Source organism: Panulirus ornatus, chromosome 26, assembly GCF_036320965.1.
Source record: "Panulirus ornatus isolate Po-2019 chromosome 26, ASM3632096v1, whole genome shotgun sequence".
NCBI lineage: Eukaryota > Metazoa > Arthropoda > Malacostraca > Decapoda > Palinuridae > Panulirus > Panulirus ornatus.
In genome coordinates, this window is record NC_092249.1 from 9,065,388 (window position 1) to 9,086,688 (window position 21,301).

The window sequence follows — 21,301 nt, forward strand, 5'->3', positions numbered from 1 at the left end:
ATGTATGATTTATTCTTTGGCTGTGATAGTAATCTTGTTCGTTCTTTCACACAGTCTGAGTCACGTGTAGCAAATCTGTGGCATATACATGATGGTAACAAACACGAACATTTACGAACCCATTTCATTCAATGACAAAAATACCCCAGCAAAATTGGGTACATGGTAGATTGTCCCATACCTCTCTCTCTCTCTCTCTCTCTCTCTCTCTCTCTCTCTCTCTCTCTCTCTCTCTCTCTCTCTCTCTCTCTCTCTCTCTCTCTCTCTCTCTCTCTCTCTCTCTCTCTCTCTCTCTCTCTCTCACCATCGCGAATCATAGAATTCTGGTCCATCTAGAAAGAATCAAGAGTTTTTTTCTTTTTTCAAAAGAATAAGTTTTTTTTGTAAGCCGGTGAAACAGAGAGAAGTTGTTGCTGTGAATGTTTCACATGTTTTGACACTGTGCGACTCTCCGATTAACTGCTGTTATGAAACAACAAAATTCTCATTATTTACGATTCTATAATGTGTTTTCCATTCTTTCGAAAACTGAAGGAATTTTGTGCTTATAATTTATAGAATTTATCCGTAGATTAGAAAGAAACGGTAACTATGTTTTTTTTTTTCGACCTAAGTCAAGGCTAAAGCAACTTTTTCCCCATTTAGTATCAGTGGATTATCTTTTAACACCCTAACGGGCCAGCCAATCAGACTGATCCAAGAAGTAGAGTTACGTTCGTTACCTCTGTGTTACAACAATTACATTTGGCCGCTGCGACTGACGCGGGAGATTTCTATTTGGCTGAGTAGGATCCGTGAAGATTACGTAACGACCTTTGGCGAATGGAGCTCGACGATGTTATTAGGAGATGTAATCCAGATATGGAGGTGTGTATATGTGTGTGCTTGTGTGTGTGTGTGTGTGTGTGTGTGTGTGTGTGTGTGTGTGTGTGTGTGTGTGTGTGTGTTTGCATGTATAATGTATATTTTACAAGTTGTCTTCTAGGCTAATTTTGCTGCCCTACACCCTGAGTTTTATTCCTAGAAAAGATCGTGTTCAAAAACTGACTTAGAAAATAAGACAAAGTTTTCATTGAGTTCCATTGTGAGGTGAAGGGAAGTTCATGTGATGGTTCCACACATATATTATCTGTCATCATCACATGTTTGTCGTATGTGTCATCACAGCAGTTGTTAACATCCTTGTAATTATACATCGATGCTACCGGACTCCGCCTGCGTGAGGTTACCGAAACGTCGACTTTGACGAGGTTATGTATCATGATCAGCGGACGAAGAGGAGTATAATTCCCTCCAGGAACTTCTTATTCCAAAAGGAGTCCATCCTTTCCCTGCTACTGTTCGGTGGTCAGTCATGGAGCTGGATGAGACCCACAAAAGGGCATTTGGAGATGTGTAATTGATAGGAATATGATAAATCTTGTCTGTTTTGATTATATAATCAGGAATTGATGGTTGTTTTTTGTTCTTTGTCAGAACTTTATTAGATTTTAACATCATTTTTTACTTCATATTAAACGTCTATCTTCTATTCTTGGGGTCAAGGATAACTAACACTAACTAACACAAAGATAAGGATGAAAATCCCTCAGACTTTTCTGCATTCTCTTCGTTTCAGTAAACAACACATTTTGCATATCTTGTAAGAGTATCACATAGATACTCCTTAATGATCGTCTTACTCTAGCATTGCTATACCAATTGATCGACAGGCGAAATACTATAGATAATGGTGACGGATGTTAGATGGCGCTAATGCCAAGTGTGCTTGACACGAATCAATAATTCAAACGAATTTCAAAGTTGATTGTGTGTGTGTGTCTCGATCATCCAGATACTTGACTAGTTCGTCTCCGTAGTTCGACGGGAACAGTCGATTGAAGAAGGGAGACCTAATAGATATCAACATAGTCTTATATATAGACATAAGAAATATTGATATGGTCTCATATATAGTCAAGCTTTGGCCTCACTACGTTATAGATCTGCGTGGGACATGTCAAGACATCTCGTCGCAGGACATGGCCAGTGTTGACTTGGTGATGAGGGAAACATCCAATCGGGAGACGTTGATGCGGCGGTGTTATGACTTCACCCACCATGGTAACGACTCGAGGGGATCTTCCTCCACGCTGAAATTGGCAGCAATTGTTAGCCAGATTTGCTCGAGCGATCACCGCTAGGTGACTGAACCTGCCGTGATGACGACGCCACTATGTTGGGACGACGACGACGCCGTGTGGTGACGATGCCAAGATATTGTTATGACGATGTCAGAACGTTGTTGTGACGACGCCAGAACATTGTTGTGACGACGCCAGAACATCGTAATGGTGACAGAACATTATGACGATGACTGAACAGTGTTGTGACGACTCCACATTGTTGTGACGATCGCCAGCACAACGCTGTGACGGCTTCACATTGTTGTGACCACCGCCAGAACAACGTTGTGACGAGACTACAACCTTGCTCTTACGACGCCAGCAAGCTCGGAGAACCCCGTCGGCATTCTAACGGCTCTCCAATGTTGTAGTCTAAGGTGTAATTGCAGTTATAGGGTAATTCTCTTGGTAGGAACACGATGCTCCTTGTTAAGCGCCCTGGGGAGACCCTGGAGGGCTTCAGCAAGTTCTGTGTGGGCGCGAGGTTCTGGAGTGTGAGTTGAGACTCGAGACCACTTATCACCTATTGAAAGCCGAAGCAGTTCCATCCTGAAAAGTATTTTCTATCTGGGTCTTAACACAATGACGTTAAGTCTCCGCTAATGATATTGCTTATCAGATAATTGTGCTCTGAACCTCCCCACACTAGTGATGTTGTCAGTGTGTCGCTTCTCCTATCCTCCTCCTTCTCCTCCTATTTCTTCTTCCTCTTCTTCTTCAGACAGCTCCTAGTGTGCTCATAAAGTTTGACAGTAAGGGTCATGTCCGCGGACATGGCCCGGGTAGGCTCATTAGGACTGTTAGTGAGCTCCATGTCCCTGGACATGGACACCCCTGGTAGGCTCATTAGGCCTGTCAATAAGGGCCATGTCCCCGGACATGGACACCCCAAATAAGGCTCATCAGGCCTGTCAATGAGGGCCATGTCCCTGACATGAAACTCAAGCCAACGTACAGCACAGGTGGCTAAGTCTGTCACAGTGTGTTGCATGCGTGCAGTGAATAATGTATAATCGCAGTACTGGGAGTGTATGAGGCTAGGTAGGTAGTCCGGTGTGGTATGAAGTCCATGGACGTGAGGTCTAGGTTATGTTCTCTGGATGTCTTCATGTGACACTGGGTACGTAAGTAGGTGATTAGGTACGGTGATGAGTCTATAAGGTTAATACTGTTAAATTATGGTGTCGATTGAGTACGTATGGTGTTGTGCTTAAAAAGTATGGTGTCTAATGTGTATCATCTTGAATATTTGGGTAAGGTGTTCAAATTTAATCTAAAAGCCGGAAGATTATTTCATGAGCAATTCAGTCTTCCATTTCGCCGAAAGAATCTCTACAAAGAGACCTTTCCTTTTTAACCACCATCCTCTTCACCAAATTCTTTGCTCTCGCTTTTTCAGAGCACTTAGATTGCCCTTTGAGAAGGTTAGATATCCTCTTTGAGAACATTGAATATTTCAACCTCAGCAAATCATTCCGTAAATGAACGACCAATACTCATTTGAGAGTTGCTTAAAATTTCACTTGGCTCGCATCACTCATTCTATTAATCATTGAGCCAAATTACTAATGAGTGGGTACGTGTACAAGGATTCACACAACTGTAATATTTAAACAGGAGTTGAGAGGACCAGAAGCAGAATGATTAATCAGCGATGATGCTCGACTCAAAAGCTCGGGAAGGGTAGCAAGTTCGACGCAACATTTTACAGGCTACACGTTCTTCTGTCCACACACGCCTCCATCTCATTTTCTCTTACCAAGCTCAATTTTCTTTTGGTACTTTTCTCTGTTAGGTCTGTCACACACCAAGCAGCCATGTTCCTGTGATCACATCGGTAACGCTAACCGCAACACCACGGAAACCCGTGTGTGTATATGTGTTGAGACATGATGAAACCAACAAGAAAGGACTCAGTAGTCAAGACTATACCCCACACTCCAACCACTCTGGGGGAAGCACGTATTACTCCACTCGATCTTACATATCTATTACCTTTTACCAGCGGAACACGATTGTCAGTGGATGATTAACTTCATTCACTATCTTCTTCATAGACTAAGTTTACCCTCGAAACACATACAGATACTTCGAGTCTCCACAGTGTTTTTCAGATATAGGGTTTCATTCCGCCATTAGAGACCAGAGGAGAGCAAAGAAACCTACTCAATCATTGTCCCTCCAACATGTATCATGTTCCACAAAATACTTTTCACAGTATCATTTCCACTTAGCATTTATGTGTTCGTCCTTCCCACGTCCCTACCCTACCGTATATCTCTATGCCTAGCACCAGCCCTCCTGCCGCTACTGTATATCATGAGCTTCACCTTGCCATACAGAAAAATTAAGAATGGACTGAATTTTATGCAAAACATATATACAGGAAATGGTAAATCCACATTAATAAAGAGTTGTTACTTTTGGTAATACTTTTCTTATCGTAGAAACATAAACAAAAGTATTTCAAGGAATTGTCTTCTTTTTCAAAAGGCAATCTTATACTCGCTCTCTCTCTCTATCCATGTATGTGTATCTATCTATCTATATCTATCTATCTACCTAGTTATATATATATATATATATATATATATATATATATATATATATATATATATATATATATATATATATATATCATACAAACCTCCAACAGCCAGGATCGAACCCGAGACCCCTATGCAAGAGGCAGGCATGCTAACCGTTAGGCTATGGGACTGTATAATAGGAAACAACTATTCTAAATACTAAGCACTCGAATACCCTTCGTCTCACAATGGTGAGCAACGGGGTCTATACCGGGGACATAGCCTAGCGGTTAGCATGCCTGCCTCTTGCACAGGGGTCCCGGGTTCGATCCTGGCTGTTGGAGGTTTGTATGTTCTATGAAGGTGCTCGTTCAAATGCACTTTATTCGTATATATATATATATATATATATAATTTTATATTCATTTATTTTCCTTTGTCGTTGTCTCCCGCGTTTGCGAGGTAGCGCAAGGAAACAGACGAAGGAAATGGCCCAACCCATCCCCATACACATGTATACACGTACACGTCCACACATGCAAATATACATACCTATACATCTCAATGTACACATATATATACACACACAGACACATACATATATACCCATGCACACAATTCACACTGTCTGCCTTTATTCATTCCCATCGCCACCTCGCCACACATGGAATACCATCCCCCTCCCCCCTCATGTGTGCGAAGTAGCGCTAGGAAAAGACAACAAAGGCCCCATTCCTTCACACTCAGTCTCTAGCTGTCATGCAATAATGCCCGAAACCACAGCTCCCTTTCCACATCCAGGCCCCACACAACCTTCCATGGTTTACCCCAGACGCTTCACATGCCTTGATTCAATCCACTGACAGCACGTCAACCCCGGTATACCACATCGATCCAATTCACTTTATTCCTTGCCCTCCTTTCAACCTCCTGCATGTTCAGGCCCCGATCACTCAAAATCTTTTTCACTCCACCTTTTCACCTCCAATTTGGTCTCCCACTTCTCCTCGTTCCCTCCATCTCCGACACATATATCCTCTTGGTCAATCCTTCCCCACTCATTCTCTCCATGTGCCCAAACCATTTCAAAACACCCTCCTCTGCTCTCTCAACCACGCTCTTTTTATTTCCACAGATCTCTCTTACCCTTACATTACTTACTCGATCAAACCACCTCACACCACACATTGTCCTCAAACATCTCATTTCCAGCACATCCACCCTCCTGCGCACAACTCTATCCATAGCCCACGCCTCGCAACTATACAACATTGTTGGAACCACTATTCCTTCAAACATACCCATTTTTGCTTTCCGAGATAATGTTCTCGACTTCCACACATTCTTCAAGGCTCCCAGGATTTTCGCCCCCTCCCCCACTTTATGATTCACTTCCGCTTCCATGGTTCCATCTGCTGCCAGATCCACTCCCAGATATCTAAAACACTTTACTTCCTCCAGTTTTTCTCCATTCAAACTTACCCCCCAATTGACTTGACCCTCAACCCTACTGTACCTAATAACCTTGCTCTTATTCACATTTACTCTTAACTTTCTTCTTCCACACACTTTACCAAACTCAGTCACCAGCTTCTGCAGTTTGTCACATGAATCAGCCACCAGCGCTGTATCATCAGCGAACAACAACTGACTCACTTCCCAAGCTCTCTCATCCACAACAGACTGCATACTTGCCCCTCTTTCCAAAACTCTTGCATTTACCTCCCTAACAACCCCATCCATAAACAAATTAAACAACCATGGAGACATCACACACCCCTGCCGCAAACCAACATTTTCTGAGAACCAATCACTTTCCTCTCTCCCTACAAGCACACATGACTTACATCCTCGATAAAAGCTTTTCACCGCTTCTAAGAACTTGCCTCCCACACCATATATTCTTAGTACCTTCCACAGATCACCTCTATCAACTCTATCATATGTCTTCTCCAGATCCATATATGCTACATACAAATCCACTTGCTTTTCTACGTATTTCTCACATACATTCCTCAAAGCAAACACCTGATCCACACATCCTCTACCACTTCTGAAGCCACACTGCTCTTCCCCAATCTGATGCTCTGTACATGCCTTCACCCTCTCAATCAATACCCTCCCATATAATTTTCCAGGAATACTCAGCAAGAGAAATATCATTGCATCTTCTAGTATCAAATACACAAAGAATTATAATATTAATATTAGTGATGGTCTGTACAAATTAGATAACTTTATTGTTGATAAGATTTGTAAAATGATAAGTTTATGAAGGCTCGTTGTATGTTTTGGAGAATCTTATGTTTACCAAATGGCATCCTAGCTTCGTCTCTTCGATGTATATCAACTGACTGTTATATTTCTCTCTTGTGTCTCACCTGATGATGTGATTATTACATGAAAGTGCACTTGGGAACTTTTCGTGTTTAATTTTCCCCTTGGACTCATAGGAATATCTTGATCACGCGCAAAATTGTGATCCTTTCCAATATATACATATATATATATATTGGAATATTCCAATATATATATATATATATATATATATATATATATATATATATATATATATATATATATATATATATATATATATATATATATATATATATATATATATATATGTTTCTTTGTTTCATACTATTCGCCATTTCCTGCGTTAGCGAGGTAGCGTTAAGAACAGGGGACTGCGCCTTTGAGGGAATATCCTCATCTGGCCCCCTACTCTGTTCCTTCTTTTGGAAAATTAAAAGAAAAAAAAAAAAAAACGAGAGGGGAGGATCTCCAGCTCCCCGCTCCTTTCCCTTTCAGTTGCCCTGTACGATACGCAGGGAATACGTTGGAAGTATTCTTTCTCCCCTATCCCCAGGGATAATATATATATATATGTACACATATATATATATATATATATATATATATATATATATATATATATATATATATATATATATATATATATATATATATATATATATATATATATATATATATATTTTTTTTTTTTTTTCATACTATTCGCCATTTCCCGCGATAGCGAGGTAGCGTTAAGAACAGAGGACTGGGCCTTTGAGGGAATATCCTCACCTGGCCCCCTTCTCTGTTCCTTCTTTTGGAAAATTTAAAAAAAACGATAGGGGAGGATTTCCAGCCCCCCGCTCCCTTCCCTTTTAGTCGCCTTCTACGACACGCAGGGAATACGTGGGAAGTATTCTTTCTCCCCTATCCCCAGGGATAATATATATATATATATATATATATATATATATATATATATATATATATATATATATATATATATATATATATATATATATATATATTGACTCAAAGTATCTGTGAGTCGAGAGTTCGCCCTCCTTATCTTACAAATGAATGGACAAGATTTTTTATTGAAGTTAGCCATCCTCTTGCACTCGTGTTCTGCCATTGAAAGATAGAGACATGGACGATCTGTCTCTTTAGAAATAAAAAAGAATTTGTTACATTCTCTATATTAGGCAATGGAGTGGAGGTCTACGTGCTTCGCCGGGAATGGGTGGGTTTGGAGGCTTGTTTTAGCTGTAGAGACCTCTCTTGAAGACCTTCCTTGAAGACTCCGATATTTGTAGCATAAGAACTCGCGTGGGCTTCCTTGGTGTAGCTGTTCCAGTCACTGACCATGAGTGAGTATTGGTCAGCCCAAGGTTAGGCCCTCAGGGGCTCGAATCCTGGGTATGGCAGTTATCCCACAATCAACCTTGTTGTTTCAAACTCTGCTCCGTGCTGGAAGAGAAATGGCTACCTGGCTTAGGCTGATGTATATGTGTTTTTGCTTATACTTACATACGAAGATAGAGCTGATACACATTAAAGGTTAGTTAAGAGGCGGGGCAAGACGAGTGTGAAACTCTCTCCCCTTAACACACACACATAGTAATCACACACATTAGGTCAGGTCTCCGAGGGCATCACATTCGCCCAGAACACTACCAACAGATAGCAGAGCACACTTCCGTCTTTGCCAGACATGCTATCTAAGCAGCTACGGTGCTCATACATAATTGATCCATTCTTTGAACTGTCAAACGTCACACCAGCAACGAGGCCAAGCATCTTTTACTGGGAAAAAAACTTTTTCCGTCCTAAATCGGAGCTGATCAAACCCTTTGGCACAGATTTCTGTCAACGAATTTTCTGTATGTCACGCTCATATTTTTTTTTTTCGCCTTTTTTCGCGATTTATCGCAAAACATATCGTGATATATCGACGCTGCGATTGGGTCATATACATCGATAAAGATCTCTGCCTCGTTAGCAACCCACTTCATTGGCCAACTCCGAGGGAAGATGAACAGTAGGGTAAACTGTAGTCCTACTTTCGCGCCCAGGTTTCGAGCCCATGTGGGCCCGTGCTTGCGTCTTGGTCTGTAACGCTATCCACTATCCCAGGTAGGAGGATCGTCCCATTTGTAGTTGATATATGCTCAACTGATGCCTGACGCTCCCAGGATCTTACATAAATTTTCTGCTTGTTACAACGTCTGGACAGGACAAAGATCTATTGTGCCCTGTACTATCTTATCATCATTCTTCATTCAGAGATGATGAATGAAAAGATAAGGAATATTCAACAATAGCGCCTTGAGTGCGGTCTTCATATTATAACAAAAGACTAATGAGTCTTACCGCCTGACGTCATGAGAGTCATAATGCCATATAAGATCTATTGGCCGTCTTATCTATCTTTGCCTTCGTTTTGCCCTCTCTTTGTCCTGTCTTTCCATACACACGAACCTTAGTGCACCTAGGACCTTTTCCATCCTACCCATCATATCAGTTGTTGCTGTAGTTATAGATGCTGTTATAGCTGTATAGTTGTTAGTAGAAAGACTATTATCATCATCAACGTAATTATCACTATCATCATCGCCCATCACATATTCCAGTCAATTACTCGTAATTTACAAATTACACAGTCCCTTGATCTGGCATATCTTGAGAAGGCAGGGGAATAATTGTATCGAGAGCCCATGTGATATCAAAGTGTTATGTTACATGAAGCAGTAGTAATGAGAATAGAACTCGAGCCATTTAGACCAGTGAATTTTTGTCTTGTATTCAAGGAAATTCAACAGAAGGGGTTGAAGGACGTAGAATAATTTAGTAACATATATATACATACATATATATATATATATATATATATATATATATATATATATATATATATATATATATATATATATATATATATATATATATATATATATATATATATATATATATATATGTATATATATATGGAGAGAATGAGTGAGGAAAGATTGACCAAGAGGATATATGTGTCGGAGGTGGAGGGAACGAGGAGAAGAGGGAGACCAAATTGGAGGTGGAAAGATGGAGTGAAAAGGATTTTGTGTGATCGAGGCCTGAACATGTAGGAGGGTGAAAGGAGGGCAAGGAATAGAGTGAACTGGAGCGATGTGGTATACAGGGGTTGACGTGCTGTCAGTGGATTGAATCAAGGCATGTGAAGCGTCCTGGGTAAACCATGGAAAGCTGTGTAGGGATGTATATTTGCGTGTGTGGACGTGTGTATGTACATGTGTATGGGGGGGGTTGGGCCATTTCTTTCGTCTGTTTCCTTGCGCTACCTCGCAAACGCGGGAGACAGCGACAAAGTTTAAAAAAAAAAAAAAAAAAAAAAAAAAAAATGTATATATATATATATATATATATATATATATATATATATATATATATATATATATATATATATATATGTATATATATATATATATATATATATATATATATATATATATATATATATATATATATATATATATATATATATATATATATATATATATATATATATATATATATATACATATATATATATATATATGTATATATATATATATATATATATATATATATATATATATATATATATATATATATATATATATATATATATATATATATATATATATATATATATTTTTTTTTTTTTTCATACTATTCGCCATTTCCCGCATTAGCGAGGTAGCGTTAAGAACAGAGGACTGGGCCTTTGAGGGAATATCCTCATATGGCCCCCTTCTCTGTTCCTTCTTTTGGAAAATTAAAAAAAAAAAAAATGAGAGGGGAGGATTTCCAGCCCCCTGCTCCCTTCCCTTTTAGTCGCCTTCTACGACATGCAGGGAATACGTGGGAAGTATTCTTTCTCCCCTATATATATTTATCTATTTATTCATTTTGCTTTGTCGCCGTCTCCCGCGCTAGCGAGGTAGTGCCAGGAAACAGACGAAAGAATGGCCCAACCCACCCACACACACATGCATACACATACACGTCCACACACACCACATATACACACCTACACATCTCAACGTATACATATATATATACACACACAGAAATATACATATATACCCATGTACATAATTCATACTGTCTGACTTTATTCATTCCCCATCGCCACCCCGCCACACATGGAATAACAACATCCTTCCCCCTCATGTGTGTGAGGTAGTGCAAGGAAAAGACAACAAAGGCCCTATTCGTTCACACTTAGCCTCTAGCTGTCATGTAATAATGCACCGAAACCACAGCTCCTTTTCCACATCCAGGCCCCACAGAACTTTCCATGGTTTACCCCAAACGCTTCACATGCCCTGGTTCAATCCATTGACACCGCGTCGACCCCAGTATACCACATCGTTCCAATTCACTCTATTCCTTGCACGCCTTTCACCCTCCTGCATGTTCAGGACCCGATAACTCAAAATCTTTTTCACTCCATCTTTCCACCTCCAATTTGGTCTCCCACTTCTCCTCGTTCCCTCCATCTTTGACACGTATATCCTCTTTGTTAATCCTCCTTACTCGTCCTCACGAGTCCAAATTATTTCAACAAAGCCACTTCTGCTCTCTCAACCACTCTTTTTATTACCACACATATCTTTTACCCTTTCATTACTTAGTCTATCAAACCACATATATTTTATTTCATATATATTTGTCATTTCCTATATTAGTGAGGTAGTGTTAAGAACATGAGGATAGAGGACAAAGAGGTTATGTGCATCAGAAGTGGAGGGAACAATCACCCCGCCAATTACTACCAATTTCTTAACTGCCCATATCACATATCTCTTGCACATGCTATCACTGCTTCACTAAATATCTCCCATTCCCCTTGCTTCATTTGCTTACAACTTTAGCTATTCTATACCCAATCTCTTATGGTATATATATATATATATATATATATATATATATATATATATATATATATATATATATATATATATATATATATATATATATATATATATATATATATATATATATATATATAATGTCAAGCACCCATTATTGCTTTCCGAGATAATGTTCTCGCCTTCCATACATTTTCAACGCTCCTAGAACTTTCGCCCCCTCCCCCACACAGTGACTCACTTCCGCTTCCATGGTTCCATCCGCTGCCAGATCCACTCCCAGATATCTAAAACACTTCACTTCCTCCAGTTTTTCTCCATTCAAACTTACCTCCCAATTGACTTGTTCCTCAACCCTACTGTACCTAATAATGGTTCCAACAATGTTATATGGTTGCGAGGCGTGGGCTATAGATAGAGTTGTGCGGAGAAGGGTGCATGTGTTGAAAATATGATGTTTGAGGACAATATGTACTGTGAGGTGGTTTAATCGAGTAAGTAATGAAAGGGTAAGAGAGATGTGTGGTAATAAAAAGAATGTAGTTGAGAGAACATAAGAGGGTGTTATGAAATGGTTTGGTCACATGGAGAGAATGAGTGAGGAAAGATTGAACAAGAGGATATATGTGTCAGAGGTGGAGGGAACGAGGAGAAGTGACATACCAAACTGGAGTTGGAAAAATAATGTGAAAAAGATTTTGAGCGATCGGGGCCTGAGCATGCAGGAGGGTGAAAGACGCGCAAGGAAAAGAGTGAATTGGAACGATGTGGTATAAGGAGGTCGACGTGCTGTCAGTGGATTGAACCAGGGCATGTGAAGCGTCTGGTGTAAACCATGGGAAGTTTTGTGGGGCCTGGATGTAGAAAGGGAGCTGTATTTTCGGTGCATTATACATCACAGCTAGAGACTGGGTGTGATCGAATGTGGTCCTTGTTGTCTTTACCTAGCACTACCTCGCGCACAAATAAAGGCAGCAAGTATGAATTATGTATATGTGTATATACGTATATGTCTCTGTGTGTATAAATATGTATACGTTGAGATAAATAGGTATGTATATGAGCGTGTGAGGACGTGTATGTATATACATGTGTATATGGGTGGGTTGGGCCATTCTTTCGTCGGTTTCCTTGCGCTACCTCGCTCACGGTAGAAACAGCGACAAAGTATGATAAATGAAATATCATGTATACATATATATATATATATATATATATATATATATATATATATATATATATATATATATATTATTTATCATACTTTGTCGCTGTCTCCCGCGTTAGCGAGGTAGCGCAAAGAAACAGAGGAAAGAATGGCCCAACCCACCCACATATACATGTATATACACACACGTCCACACACGCATATATACATTCCTATACATCTCAATGTATACATATATATACATACACAGACATACACATGTATACAGATGTAAATAATTCATACTTCCTGCCTTTATTCATTCTCGTCGTCACCCCGCAGCACATGAAATGACAACCCCCTCCCCCCGCATGCGCGCGAGGTGGCGCTAGGAAAAGACAACAAAGGTCACATTCGTTCACACTCAGTCTCTAGCTGTCATGTATAATACACCGAAACCACAGCTCCCTTTCCACACCCAGGCCCTACATAACTTTCCATGGTTTACCTCAGACGCTTCTCATGCCCTAGTTGAATCCATTGATAGCACGTCCACCCCGGCATAACACATCATTCCAATTCACTCTATTCCTTACACACCTTTCACCATCCTGCATGTTTATGCGCCGATGGTTCAAAAGCTTTTTCTCTCCATCTTTCCATCTCCAATTCCGTCCCCCACTTCTGGTTCCCTCCACCTCTGACACATAAATCCTCTTTGCCAATCTTTCCTCACTCACTCCCTCCATATGATCAAACCATTTAAATACACCCTCTTCTGTTCTCTCAACCACACTCTTTTTATAGCCACACATCTCTCTTACTCTTTTATTAGTTACTCGATCAGACCATCTCGCACCACATATTGCCCTCAAACATCTCATTTCCAACACATCCACCCTCCTCCGCACGGCTCTATCTGTAGCTTACGCCTCGCAAAAATATAACACTGTTGGAATCACTATTCCTTCAAGCATACCCATTTTCGCTTCCCAAGATAACGCTCACGCCTTCCACACATTTTTCAACACTTCCAGAACTTTCGCCCCCTCCCCAACCCTGTGACTCACTTCCGCTTCCATGGTTCCATCCGCTGCCAAATCCACTCCAAGATATCGAAAACACTTCACTTCCACCAGTTTTTCTCTATTCGAACTTACCTCCCAATTGACTTGTCCCTCAACCCTACTGTACCTAATAACCTTGCTCTTATTCACATTTACTCTCAGCTTTCTTCTTTCACACACTTTACCAAACTCAGTTATCAGCTTCTGCAGCTTCTTACCCCAATCTGCCACTATCGCTGTATCATTAGCGAACAACAACTGACTCACTTCCCAAGCTCCATTCATCCACAATAAAACGCATACTTGCCCCTCTCTCCAAAACTCTTGCATTCACCCCCCTAACAACCCCATCCATAAACAAACTAAACAACCATGAAAACATCACACACCCTTTCCGCAAACCAACATTCACTGAGAACCAATGGAAAGAGTATATATGTATATGTCTGTGTGTGTATATATATGTATACGTTGAGATGTATAGGTATGTATATTTGCGTGTGTGGACGTGTATGTATATACATGTGTATGTGGGTGGGTTGGGCCATTCTTTCATCTGTTTCCTTGCGCTACCTCGCTAACGCGGGAGACAGCGACAAAGCAAAATAAATAAATAGATATATATATTCTGAGTACAGAATGGAAAAATGTCAGAAGAAAGGACGTAAGGGGAGTCATGAGAAGCGTGGGATGTGGGCAGATTAGAAATGGTTGTTAGTGGTGGGTAAAGAAGTAAGATTAATAGTGAAAGAGAAGAGAGAGGCATTTGGACGATTTTTGCAGGGAAAAATCACAAATGATTGGGAGATGTATAAAAGAAAGAGGCAGGAGGTCAAGAGAAACGTGCAAGAGGTAAAGAAGAGGGCAAATGAGAGTTGGGGTGAGAGAGTATCATTACATTTTAGGGAGAATAAAAAGATGTTTTGGAAGGAGGTAAATAAAGTGAGTAAGACAAGGGAATAAATGGGAGCTTCAATGAAGAGGGCTAATTGGGAGGTAATAACAACTTTTAGTTATGTGAGAAGGTGATAGAGAGAGTATTTTGAAGGTTCCTTGAACGTGTTTGATGATAGAGTGGCAGATATAGGGTGCTTTGGTGGAGGGGCTGTGCAAAGTGAGAGAGTTAGGGAGACTGATATGTTAAACAGAGAAGAGTTAGTAGCAACGTTGTGGAAGATGAAAGCCGGCAAGGTAGCGGGTTTGGATGGTATTTCAATGGAATCTATTAAAAAAGGGGGTGTCTGTATTGTTGACTGGTTGGTAAAGTTAATTAATGTATGTAAGGCTCATGATGAGGTGCCTGAGAATTGGCGGAATGCTTGCATAGTGCCATTGTACAAAGGTAAAGGGAAAAAACGTGATTGCTTAAATTACAGAGGTATAAGTTTGTTGAGTATTCGTGGGAAATTATATGGGAGGTTATTGACTGAGGGGGTGAAGTCATGTACAGAGCATCCGACTAGGGAAGAGCACTGTGGTTCCAGAAGTGGTAGAGGATGTGTTGATCAGGTATTTGCTTTGAAGAATGTATGAGAGAAATACTTAGAAAGGCAAATGGAGTTGTATATTGCTTTTATGGATTTGGAGAAGGCATGTGATAGAGTTGATAGAGGTGTTCTGTTGAAGGTATTAAGAATGAATGGTGTGGGAGGCAAGTTGTTAGAAGCAGTGAAAGGTTTTTATCGAGGATGTAAGGCATGTGTATGTGTAGGAAGAGAGGAAAGTGATTGGTTCTCAGTGAATATTGGTTTGCGGCAGTGTTGCGTGATGTCTCCATGGTTTATGAATTGTTTATAGATGGGGTTGTTAGGGAGGTGAATGCAAGAGTTTTGAAAATTTGGTCAAGTATTCATTCTGTTATGGATGAGAGAGCTTGGAGAGTGAGTCAGCTGTTTTTCGCTGATGATATAGCGCTGGTGGCTGATTCGTGCAGAAAACTGCAAAGGTTGTGACTGAGTTTGGTAAAGCGTGTGAAATAAGAAAGGTGAGAGTAAATATAAATAATATAGGTACAGTAGGGTTGAAAGACAAGTCAATTGGGAGGTAAGTTTGAATGGAGAAAAACTGGAGGAAGTGACGTGTTTTAGATATCTGGGAGAGGATTAGGCAGCGGATGCTACCATGGAAGCGGAAGTGAATCATAGGGTGGGGGATGGAATAAAAGTTCTGAGAGCGTTGAAGAATGTGTGGAAGTCGAGAACATTATCTCGGAAAGCAAAAATTTAGGGTGGATATGCTGGAAATTTGATGTTTGAAGACAATATCTAGTGTGAGGTGGTTTGATCGAGTAAGTAATAATAGGGTAAGAGAGATGTGTGGTAATAAAAAGGGTGTGGTTGATAGAACAGAAGAGGGTGTTTTGAAATGGTTTGGTCACGTGAAGAGAATGAGTGAGGAAAGATTGACAAAGAGAATATTTGAGTCAGATGTAGAGGGAACGAGGAGAAGTGGTAAATCAAATTGGAGGTAGAAAGATGGAGTGAAAAAGATTTTGAGTGATCGGGGCCTGAACATACAGGAGGGTGAAAGGCGTACAAGGAATAGAGTGAATTGGAACGTTGTGGTATACCGGGGTCGATGTGCTGTTAATGGATTGAACCAGAGCACGTGAAGCGTCTGGGGCAAACCTTGGAAAGTTCTTTGTGGCCTGGATGTGGAAAGGGAGCTGTTGTTTCGGTGCAGTATACATGACATCTAGAGACTGAGTGTGAACGAATGTGGCCTTTGTTGTGTTTTCCTCGCCCTGCTTCGCGCATATGCGGGAGGAAGGGGTTGTTATTTCAAGAGTGGCGGTTGCTCACCATTGTGAGACGAAGGGTATTCGAGTACTTAGTATTTCGAATAGTTGTTTCCTATTATACAGTCCCTTAGCCTAGCGGTTACATGCCTCCCTCTTGCACAAGGGGTCCCAGGTTCGATCCTGGCTGTTGGAGCTTTGTATGTTCTATGAAGGTGCGCGCTCATATACACTTTATTCGTATATACATATATATATATATATATATATATATATATATATATATATATATATATATATATATATATATATATATATATATATATATATATATATATATATATATATATATATATATATATATATATATATATATATATATATATATATATATATATATATATATATATATATATATATATATATATATATATATATATATATATATATATATATATATATATATATATATATATATATATATATATATATATATATATATATATATATATATATATTAGATTAGAAAGGGTAGTGAGTGGTGGGATGAAGAAGTAAGATTATTAGTGAAAGAGAAGAGAAAGGCATTAGGACGATTATTCCAGGGAAAAGATGCAATTGAGTGGGAGATGTATAAAAGAAAGAGACAGGAGGTCAAGAGAAAGGTGCAAGAGGTGAAAAAGAGGGCAAATGAGAGTTGGGGTGAGAGAGTATCATTAAATTTTAGGGAGAATAAAAAGATGTTCTGGAAGGAGGTAAATAACGTGCGTAAGACAAGGGAGCAAATGGGGACTTCAGTGAAGGGCGCAAATGGGGAGGTGATAACAAGTAGTGGTGATGTGAGAAGGAGATGGAGTGAGTATTTTGAAGGTTTGTTGAATGTGTTTGATGATAGAGTGGCAAATATAGGGTGTTTTGGTCGAGGTGGTGTGCAAAGTGAGAGGGTTAGAGAAAATGATTTGGTAAACAGAGAAGAGGTAGTAAAAGCTTTGCGGAAGATGAAAGCCGGCAAGGCAGCAGGTTTGGATGGTATTGCAGTGGAATTTATTAAAAAAGGGGGTGACTGTATTATTGACTGGTTGGTAAGGTTATTTAATGTATGTATGACTCATGGTGAGGTGCCTGAGGATTGGCGGAATGCGTGCATAGTGCCAATGTACAAAGGCGAAGGGGATAAGAGTGAGTGCTCAAATTTCAGAGGTATAAGTTTGTTGAGTATTCCTGGTAAATTATATGGGAGGGTATTGATTGAGAGGGTGAAGGCATGTACAGAGCATCAGACTGGGGAAGAGCAGTGTGGTTTCAGAAGTGGTAGAGGATGTGTGGATCAGGTGTTTGCTTTGAAGAATGTATGTGAGAAATACTTAGAAAAGCAAATGGATTTGTATGTAGCATTTATGGATCTGGAGAAGGCATATCATAGAGTTGATAGAGATGCTCTGTGGAAGGTATTAAGAATATATGGTGTAGGAGGCAAGTTGTTAGAAGCAGTGAAAAGTTTTTATCGAGGATGTAAGGCATGAGTACGTGTAGCAAGAGAGGAAAGTGATTGGTTCTAAGTGAATGTAGGTTTGCCGCAGGGGGTGTGTGATGTCTCCATGGTTGTTTAATTTGTTTATGGATGGGGTTGTTAGGGAGGTAAATGCAAGAGTTTTGGAAAGAGGGGCAAGTATGAAGTCTGTTGTGGATGAGAGAGCTTGGGAAGTGAGTCAGTTGTTGTTCGCTGATGATACAGCGCTGGTGGCTGATTCATGTGAGAAACTGCAGAAGCTGGTGACTGAGTTTGGTAAAGTGTGTGAAAGAAGAAAGTTAAGAGTAAATGTGAATAAGAGCAAGGTTATTAGGTACAGTAGGGTTGAGGGTCAAGTCAATTTGGAGGTAAATTTGAATGGAGAAAAACTGGAGGAAGTGAAGTGTTTTAGATATCTGGGAGTGGATCTGGCAGCGGATGGAACCATGGAAGCGGAAGTGAATCATAGGGTGGGGGAGGGGGCGAAAATCCTGGGAGCCTTGAAGAATGTGTGGAAGTCGAGAACATTATCTCGGAAAGCAAAAATGGGTATGTTTGAAGGAATAGTGGTTCCAACAATGTTGTATGGTTGCGAGGCGTGGATTATGGATAGAGTTGTGCGCAGGAGGATGGATGTGCTGGAAATGAGATGTTTGAGGACAATGTGTGGTGTGGGGTGGTTTGATCGAGTAAGTAACGTAAGGGTAAGAGAGATATGTGGAAATAAAAAGAGCGTGATTGAGAGAGCAGAAGAGGGTGTTTGAAATGGTTTGGGCACATGAGAATGAGTGAGGAAAGATTGACCAAGAGGATATATGTGTCGGAGGTGGAGGGAACGAGAGAAGTGGGAGACCAAATTGGAGGTGGAAAGATGGAGTGAAAAAGATTTTGTGTGATCGGGGCCTGAACATGCAGAAGGGTAAAAGGAGGGCAAGGAATAGAGTGAATTGGATCGATGTGGTATACCGGGGTTGACGTGCTGTCAGTGGATTGAATCAGGGCATGTGAAGCGTCTGGGGTAAACCATGGAAAGCTCTGTAGGTATGTATATTTGCGTGTGTGGACGTGTATGTATATACATGTGTATGGGGTTGGGTTGGGCCATTTCTTTTGTCTGTCTCCTTGCGCTACCTCGCAAACGCGGGAGACAGCGACAAAGCAAAAAAAAAAAAAAAAAAAAAAAAAAAAAAATATATATATATATATATATATATATATATATATATATATATATATATATATATATATATATATATATATATATATATATATATATATATATATATATATATATATATATATATATATATATATATATATATATATATATATATATATATATATATATATATATATATATATATATATATATATATATATATATATATATATATATATATATATATATATATATATATATATATATAGATAGATAGATAGATAGATAGACAGATAGGGAGCGAGACAGGCGGAAAACATATAATTGAAAAGTACAGAGGCTCTCTTTTTGCTGGATTGATTAATAAATCTTCAGTAATCCAGCCAGATGACCTTTACATAAACTTGAAGTCTCTGGATATTGCGTCATCATGTACGACGTACGTCCACTCTTATCCATTATAGAACCGCTGTTCCTGAACCGTGTCTCACACTCAAAGGTTGACTTGAAGGCAGACAATACTCTTATTTTTTGACATGATATCCCGAAATAGAGAACAGATTAACGTTAAGATTAAACGAGGAAATATTTCATATATGTATATATATATATATATATATATATATATATATATATATATATATATATATATATATATATATATATATACGAATAAAGTGTTTATGAACGCGCACCTTCATAGAACATACAAACCTCCAACAGCCAGGATCGAACCTGGAACCCCTTGTGCAAGAGGCAGGCATGTAACCGCTAGGCTAAGGGACTGTATAATGGGAAACAACTATTCGAAATACTAAGTACTCGAATACCCTTCGTCTCACAATGGTGAGCAACGGGGTCTATCGGTTGTTTCCGAACGGAACACATACCCATTTCAAACATACCCATTTTTGCTTTCCGAGAAAATGTTCTCGATTTCCAAACAGTCTTTAAGGCTCCCAGGATTTTCGCCCCCTCCCCCACCCTATGATTCACGTCCACTTCCATGGTTCCATCCGCTGCCAGATCCACTCCCAGATATCTAAAACACTTTACTTCCTCCAGTTTTCCTCCATTCAAACCTACATCCCAATTGACTTGGCCCTCAACCCTACTGTACCTAATAACCTTGCTCTTATTCACATTCACTCTTAACTTTCTTCTTTCACACACTTTAACAAACTCAGTCACAGGCTTCTGCAGTTTCTCACATGAATCAGCCACCAGCGCAGTATCATCAGCAAACAGCAGGTGACTCACTTCCCAAGCTGTCTCATCCACAACAGACTGCTTACTTGCCCCTCTTTCCAAAACTCTTGCATTCACCTCCCTAAGAACCCCATCCATAAACAAATCAAACAACCATGGAGACATCACACACTCCTGCCGCAAACCTACATTCACTGAGACCCAATCACTTTCCTCTCTTCCTACACGTACACATGCCTTACATCTTCGATAAAAACTTTTCACTGCTTCTAACAACTTTCCTCCCACACCATATATTCTTAATACCTTCCACAGAACGTCTCTATCAACTCTATCATATGCCTTCTCCATAAATGCTACATGCAAATCCATTTTCTTTTCTAAGTATTTCTCACATACATTCTTCAAAGCAAACACCTGATGCACACATTCTGTACCACGTCTGAAACCACACAGCTCTTCCCCAATCTGATGCTCTGTACATGCCTTCACCCTCTCAATCAATACCCTCCCATATAATTTGCCAGGGAAACTCAATAAACCTATACCTCTGTAATTTGAGCAC

The 21,301-nt window shown here is 39.7% G+C and overlaps 1 pseudogene; it reads left to right on the forward strand.

Annotated features, from left to right (window-relative positions):
* The first annotated feature begins 2,584 nt into the window (after positions 1 to 2,584).
* Positions 2,585 to 21,301, forward strand: part of LOC139757461 (NADH-ubiquinone oxidoreductase chain 1-like) — a 117,003-nt pseudogene continuing 98,286 nt past the window's right edge.